This window comes from Phallusia mammillata, chromosome 1 (assembly GCF_965637545.1).
Source record: "Phallusia mammillata chromosome 1, kaPhaMamm4.hap1.1, whole genome shotgun sequence".
Classification (NCBI taxonomy): domain Eukaryota; kingdom Metazoa; phylum Chordata; class Ascidiacea; order Phlebobranchia; family Ascidiidae; genus Phallusia; species Phallusia mammillata.
This window is the reverse complement of record NC_137252.1, coordinates 23,924,440-23,933,139: the sequence shown is the minus strand read 5'-3', so window position 1 is coordinate 23,933,139 and position 8,700 is coordinate 23,924,440.

Genomic DNA, 8,700 nt, shown 5'->3' with positions numbered 1-8,700 from the left:
GTTCGGGCCGGGTTCGGGCTCAGATTTTGGGCCCGCTTGCAACTCTGCAACGCTCTAATCCAGTAGTTTCCCACCGGGGAGGAGTTTCAAAACACAAGAGGAGGAATTAACTTTAATTATAGATGTGGTTCGTAAATGGACACTTGATAAAATACCCAATGTTTTTGTATGGTTTAGCATCTACTATTATAGTCTATTTGGGAAAAATGAGAATGTTATGAATTGTTAGGTGAGAAATACATCGTTAAAGTTGGAAACCACTGCTAGATAATTAGTAAAATCGAAAAATATGTATTTTGACAACATTCGTCGTACTCGTCTTGATAATTAGTATAACTGCCTCGAAGTAGCCTATACTTACTTTTATAGGTTTCCTAGGTGTACTTTAGAAATCACGTCAACATAAATTCAACAGATTTATTTTTGTATCACTCCATATTAACACAGACTATGGGTAATCTAAAGCAGGGCTTCTCAAACTGTGGGTCGCGACACCGATTTGGGTCGCAAAATATAATTTTGGGGTCGCGAAAAGTTATGCGTTGTTATGTCAGTCACAATAAATGGTATACGTGCGTACATTTAGTGTTTAAACATCATTCCCGTGTATAGGCTATACCAGGGGTGCACAACCTTGTGGCTGCACAGAGACGATTTAATGCCAACGGTTAGGGCTATTAGGGTCGGGGTAAGGTATTAGCATTTAAAATTCAATAAAACTAGCCAAAAAAACCAGTTACTAATGTAACATTTTCAAAAACTTGCATCCCAAACCAACCCCTCTTTAGCCGCTAAATAAATAATTCAGCTCTTTACGCCACTTATCGAAAATTAAGCACTTTTGAATCTCCTGAAACATATCGTGTTAGTAGCTCTACCTCTTTTGTGCAAACAATGCGAAAAAGCAGATACCACAAGCGTCACAATATAGATTATGACGTCATAAAAGCTAAGACTGTCAACTTGTGTGATCAAGTTGGAAATTAATTTAGGCTTGTTAGGCGCCATTAAGATGGTATATATATATATATATATATATGTATATCAGTAATTTTAAAACACAAGTTGGTGAAATAAGGATCTATGACGCGGCCGTCACAGCTAAAAGGTTGTGCACCCCTGGGCTATACCCATCAAGGGGTCGCGTAGAAGTTTCTGTTTTAAAATGGGGTCACAGCTCGCACAGCAAGAAGGTTTGAGTTGCCCTGATCTAAAGTAGCGGATAAAGAGTAATTAGAGATAAAAACAATTTGCCGACATTCATCTCTGCACATAAAAAGACATTCAAACTAGAAAAGTGGCTCAGCACCTATTGCCATTGCACATACACTGCGTACACTTTATTTATAATCGGTTAAATTGGGTCCCATATCAGCCACTGTCTTTCATAGCCTTAGTTGTTTCTGCAACCAAAAACTCATGGGTCTCCCACACATACAAAGTTGTAAATAATGCATTTTGCAAAATAACTATGATAAATCTTGGTGCTATCTGTTTAAAGAGGACGATAAAAAAGTCTGCAGACATAATCATGCTATATGAGGTACAAACTATACAAGTCGCATTCAATTCAGCCATTGTTTGCAAAATTTAACCTTTTACAGGGTTTTAATGGAGTAAATGGTTGGGCTACGTGGTAAAACTTCACCTCAAAATGGAATATATTGTCTAAATTTTGTGATATTGTTAGAAAAGTTTTTATTGTTTTAAAAGCCTTTATAATATTGTTTTAAAAAGCCCCCTTTTTAGGGGGCTAATGGGATTGGCGGTCAAAAAATGAAAAACGACACTTAAAATGACATATAGCACAAACTGTCAAAATTTCAACCAACTCAGCCAACGTTACACCCGTTTTAGGGGTTAATGGGGTGAAGGTGGGGCTCACATGGTAAAAGACATTGATGGATGACGTTCTATAAACTGTCTAACTTCATCCAATTCAGACATCGTTTTAAAAATTCCCCCATTTCAGGGGCTAGTGGGGTAAATACTGGGGCTATCAAACAAACCGAAAGACACATCTGCATGACCATATCTACCATCTGTAAAAGTTTCATCCACATCCATCAAAGATTTGTTGCCAAAAGTGCATGGATAAACTTCACGGCGGAAAAAAGAAAAAAAAAGTGAGTGAAATCAAGATGCGTCCCCTTCAGGGAAGGGGACCCATAATAATAATGGCCAGGACAACGCGGTTAACCATCATCATCTGTCAAACACGGAAATGAATGCTCGATGCGTCATATGCATGTGTGACGTCTTCAAATATTTCAAGTATAACGACGTGGGCAAGTAGTGTGATGGCAGTAGGCATGTCTGCGTCATGGTCACGTCGGGGCATTTCGACAGAGGTAGTGATGATTTTTGTTGTTACTCAAATTCGGCAATTTTTTTAACTTTAAGACCCAGTGGTAGTAAAGCTGATTTTTAGGGAGAAGAATGATCAGACACTTGCTGTAATAACCGCTAGGTGCGCAGCCTGGCCCTGCGCCGTTTGTCACACTAGATGTCCGTACAGCCTGTACTCCAAGACGACCCACTCTTGCATGTGCAACGAATATTCTTGTTGGGCGATAAAAGGCAACGCTGACCACTAACAGCAAGACGACAACGTCAATAGCGACGGCAACGGTTTTTCTGTAAACCACAAAATAAAATTATCATTCATACGTAACCATTATGACGTCAGGCGACAATTCACATCAAGCAGTTTGAACATTGCACAAATGTCGCCGATTAAATCTACATTAATCGGTCGCATTCCACATCAAATGACTTCCAATTACTCATAATAAGTTCAGTTACGGTTAGGTATACATTAATACAAGTTAAACAGAAGTAAAATAAGAACATAAACGTACCAACTGTTGGGTAACCAGGGCTGCACTAGCCTGTGACTATAGGTCCCACAAATGTCAAACTAGCCTTTTAACCACTGCTGTTAGCATTACTAATTTCACTACAAGCAAAAAGACACAGAAAATTAGGCTAAATTTACTTACCTAGTTTGCAAATCTAACAACTCATGCATCTCACAAAAACGTGATGTTCAATGCACATGCTCTCAAATGAACATTTACATACGTCACGATGAAAGCAGGACTTAAATCAGCCAAGCAGAACAATTAATAGAAATTGGCAATTACTGGCAAACTTGCTATCCAAGTCACAAAAGTTTTTCCGCGAAAACAGCAGTTTTGTAAACCAGAGCAAATCACTTCAAGGGACAGGCAAGGATGGAAAAACAAATAATCGAACAAGATTTATAAAAGAACTAGAAGTGATGACAGATAATACTTCAAACACTGTTATAAACTGATTAAAAAAAAGATTTCCAAATCCACCGGTTGTAGGTCTAAGACGGTCCAGAAGTGATGTAACTAATTGGCTAACAGGCTCGGACCGCAATCCAATATCCGAATAAATTAGCTTTTTACACATTCACATAAGTTTTATTGCCAGACATTGTACAGTTTGTGGTACACCTGTAACTGTAAGTCATCTCGAATTCACAAACGAAAAGGCATAGGCTTGAAAAATCTAACCATCTGTTACCTAATTTAAATTGGGACAGTACTCCGCTTTCTCTAGCATTTGACAACATAATTGTTCTTGGATTTTGAAAAAAGGACCTCTCAGATGTGTACATACGAATTGCTAAGAAGACCAACTGAATAGTGCGTTTCCCGGAGAAAAACGACATCAAATGCCTTCCCTTGGAGAAAGTGAAATATGGTTTATCGTTTGTTATGATTCCTCATACAGCCCCACATTGAATGATGCAAAATTTAATACAGACATTGCAGTAAAAGAAAAGTGAAAAAGTACAAAGCAAAAACACTATATTTCTAGTGTTTTATTGCCAGGAGCCAACAGCACAACCGCACAGCACCCGCGCGTAACTAAAATGACCTCCAAAGTGGTGGAGAGGTACAAGAAAGACTACGTAGTAGAAAACCACTCAAGCGTAGAAATATGTCATAAATTCACTACATCTTCCCTCTTTAGGAAGATTGTAAAGACAACAACACAATACAATAGTCACAACGAAAAATACCTAATATTATTCGCTAAATAGCTGCGGTGAGTGTATTATCCGACCAGACTGAGTGTGGTATGTCGGACCTTCTAGTGAAGCACCCTGAGCGTCATCTTTCCCTTCGAGATCTTCTGTGTGCGGAATAATGGGCTCAACCGAGCCTTGTGCAGAAACCGTCGATTCCGCCAGAGCAAATCGTCCTTTTTGTATAATGTAAAAACGATGCTTGTGAGAGGCTTTGATAACAGTGGACGGTTCTAGTTTTTGTCGCGTCGATGATAGATTTTGTCTCCAGTTTGAAGTGGTGGAAGTGGTCGAGCACCTCTATCAAAATACGTGTTCTGCTGGTAACTGATAAAGGCACAGTCCTTGTCTCAAGATGATCGGATGTCATTGACAATTGCCTTAATCTTCTCCCCAATCAGCCATTGCGCTGGCGAGCCTTCGTTTCCGATCGGCGTATTCCTGTATTGCAAAAAAAAACTTAAATACGGGTTTTCATTGGACTTGAAGGCTTTATCTAACAAACGTTTTACAGTTTGTACAGTTCTCTCGGTCAATCCGTTTGATTGTGGATGTAATGAACTTAATGTTTTATGTAATATGTTTCAATTTGTACAAAAATCTTTTTGACTGTTGAACTACGGACCATTGTCTGATATGATAACCTTCGGAATCCTATGCCTTGAAAATAAAGATTTTAAATGAGAAACTACCGCTGGACTAGTTGTTGTTGTCAACAAAATCACTTCAAAACACTTGCTGTAATAGTCCACTACAAGTATATATTTGTTTCCGTTCCATTGAAACAGGTCCTCAGCAACTTGCTCCCATGGCGTCACAGGTATTTCATGATTGACTAATGGTTCTTTTGAGTGCTTATTTTGAAACATTTAGACGAAGAAACAACGATTCTCTCACCCTTTAACAAGACATTTTCTGTTATAGGCAGTTCGTCTCGAAATCCCCAAAAATCACGTGTCTGCTGGGAGCATGAATTTCGCGCGGTGGGCCAACCGTCAAGAATATACCTTTTAAGCATTTGCATATGGGCAAATCTATAAAATTAACATGCAAATTGTTGTCACATTGGCCCGATTCATCGCTGTTTTGAGGGTGGTTGCGAGATAGGCCATCTGCAATCGGGCTATCTTTTACAGGTTTAAACGAAATAGCAAAATCGTAATCTTGAATCTTTATCATCATTCGCTGCAATCTATCAGACGCTGTCGAAATCGGTTTCTTGAAGATGATTTCCAAAGGCTTGTGATCGGATTCAACATAAAAATGTCGGCCATATAGGTATATTGATGAAAGTTTGCTCACCCGAAAACTATTGCTAGCATTTCCTTTTGAATTTGTGTGTACTTTTGTTCAGTTTCGCTTAATGCCCGGGGTGCATACTCGAAGTCGAAAGGACCATTAAGCCTTTTCTTACAAGACAGCGCCCAAACCATGTTGCGATGAATCCACTAGAATTTTTAATGGCTAATTAGAGTCGTAAAATTTAAGTACTTTACCAGTTTGAGTAACTTGTTTCTTTTTTCAAATTCTCTGTTGAAAAACTTTTTGGGCCTTTTTAGACAAAATGGCATTCTAAAGAATTTTCCGTAAATCAGGGGTGGGGAACCTATACTTGATACTGCGGGCCGCATGAATTGCACAACATTTTGCGGCGGGCCAAATATTTTTTTATTTCCAAATTCCGTGTAAAACTACCCAAGGGACACTAGTGGTATTATATTTCATTTTGATTTGACTTTTTCTTTGCTGGTACATGTTTGCAAAAAAACAAGGCATACAGGTTTATCACTTATTTCGACTAAAAAATAAGAGTTGGAACACCCTAGCTCTATTACTGATCTGTTTATTTTTTCAATGATATGTTTGAAATACCAATATAAGGATCGCACGTTACGTCATTATCCTGATGAAGGCGTCTTGTATAGTATAGGACGTCGAAACGTCGATTGTTTACAATAAAACTGCTGGATGAGCAATACTTGGTCATACATTATGCCTGGCAGCAATAGCTTATAAGGATCGCACGTTAATAGCTCTAAAATCAAATAATAATACCACATGACAAATGATTTGTTACTGCGAGAAAAGGCAATCGAGTGACTGTTACGTCACAAACATACCAAGTAGTTCAATGCGTGGCATTTTTTTATAAGTTTGGCATCATAATGTGGTATGGGAAGATTAGCAATAATATCGAAGTAATTTTTAGGAAATATTTGTACATAAACGTTTTTTTTATGCTATGTTGTATACTTTAACGAAAATCTGACGCGGGCCACAGGTTCCCCACCCCTGCCGTAAATAGTGTTAAATAGTGTATTTTCCGTAAATAGTGTTAAAAGTAGTAAGTTTTGAGGATATTATTTTGAGGACACTATTGATACTTCTGAACTCCTACTTCTATGTCTCATTCATATTCAAAACCACAATTACAGTTGTAAGGTTGACTTGGTTCAATATGTACAGCGTTTGTTCCCCACAACTGCAGTGGACTAATTTATTTCTGCAGGCAGGATTGTAACCATCTTTACTCATAGCAGTTTTAGCCAAAGCGTTAACAGGTATTAGCATACGTTTGGTATTGAATGCATTTGAACATGTTGCCATCCATTATCTATTCTGGTTGAATGTTTTTGCAGCATGTCATTAGTCTCATCGGTGCGTGACATTTCGGACATTTTGTTTCTGTTTGCAATTGTGGCAATAGGAACAAGGTTGACTTATCACAGCATGCCTTGGCCACTATATATTTTTTGGCATTTGCAGCAGAAGAAATGCCTGCGGTCTGGGTCCACTAAGCTTCCGGTATTGCAGCTATAACATTTTACTGGGATTGCGTACTCGCACACGACCATGATAAGTCACATAAAATTTATTGCCAATGACGCGAATGTGGCTGGGTATAGGGTTTTTATAGATCAAATTTGTTCATTGTGAGTATCCTCATTCCAGAAAGAAGTCCTTCTTCGTTTTTTCGATGCATTATTTTCTTTAGTTTACTATGGTGCTCTTCCATGTTTTTAACAATAAGGGCATTTGAGAACGGTATCGGGATCTTATCGCTTTCATAAAGCCTTGAGTTTTGTACATATAATACCTGTAGAATTCAAGCATTGCTGCTAATTCTACCTTTCAGTCTCTCGACTGGCAGAATAAGAGCGGTCAGTTTCACATGCACTTTATTGAAATTAAGAGTGATTTAAAACGATTTTTGACCACCTAAACCAAATAGAATAACGAACGTAATAACCACAAAATAGTCCAAACAATCTTACTTGCAGCACATAAAGTATGCACCATAACACAACTTAATACGCTCACAACTAACTCATACACCACTGTAACACTAACTGGACTGTACGTGTAGACCAGGGGTGGGGAACCTACTTAGTACTGCGGGCCGCATGAATTGCACAACATTTTCGGGCGGGCCAAATATTTTTTTATTTTCAAATTCCGTGTAAAAATGCCCTAAGCACACAAGTGTTTTATATTTCAACGCTCCGGATTTTTTTATATTTCATCGCTCCAGATTTTTTTCTTTGCTGTTACTTATTTGCAACAAACATGGAATTCAGGTGTATCACTTAATTCGACTAACATTTTTCCATTCTTCTGGAATACCCTAGCTCCGTTATACCGAATACATTTTATAGCTCTAAAATCAATTTAAAACTAACACCACATGGCAAATACTGCAAGGAGAGGTCGAGTGACTGTTACGTCACAAATAGAATCGAGTGACTGTTACGTCACAAATACAGCAAGTGGTTGAATGTGTGGCAATTTTTGTACGTTTGGCGTCAAACGTGGAAGTGTCGAAGTCATTTCAAGTAAATATTTGTACATAAACATTTTATTGTTTTTTTTTTATGTTAAGTTTTATGCTGTACTTTAACAAAATGTTGACGCGGGCCACTTTAAAAAGGCAAGCGGGCCGCATGCGGCCCGCGGGCCGCAGGTTCCCCACCCCTGGTGTAGACACTAAGAAAACTGTTAAAGTGGGACACATACAAGGTCAGCAGTTACGACGTAACAATGCATGTATGGTGTGATGATTGCAACGGCGGGAAAGGTTTTTGCTGTAGGGGAGCGTTATCGCCGTTACAATCAGGGAGTCGAACCGCTTGTCATATGGGTTCAGGTTCGGTTCGGGTTCACTTGGTTTTGTTTTTAATGGTTCGGGTTCGCTTCCGGTTTTTAATAATGCATATTATCGGGTTCGGGTTTTGTTCCGGTTTGGGCAAATTATACGGTCCGAACCGGTTTGCGGTTTTAAACCGGTTCAAATTTTTATTCGTTTTAATTTAATTCTACCCATCATCTACCTGGCCTTATCAAACTCCAAAAGAATTTTGCCCGTGCACTGTTATTTTTGACACGCCGTATAAGTTTTATCTCGTGTATTCTTCAGTGCGCTGTTTTTTAAAATATCGCAAAATATAAAACAGACTGCATTTTTTGCTGGTTCGGTTCCGGTTCAGGTCCAACGCCAAACAAAATATGGGGTTCAACTCCGGTTCGGGTTTTTAGAAAATCGTAATTAGCGGTTCGGATTCGGTTCGGGTTTAATGAAATTAACCGCTCAAACCGGTTCGCGGGTTCGGGTTCAGTTCCGGTTCGACTCCCTGGTTACA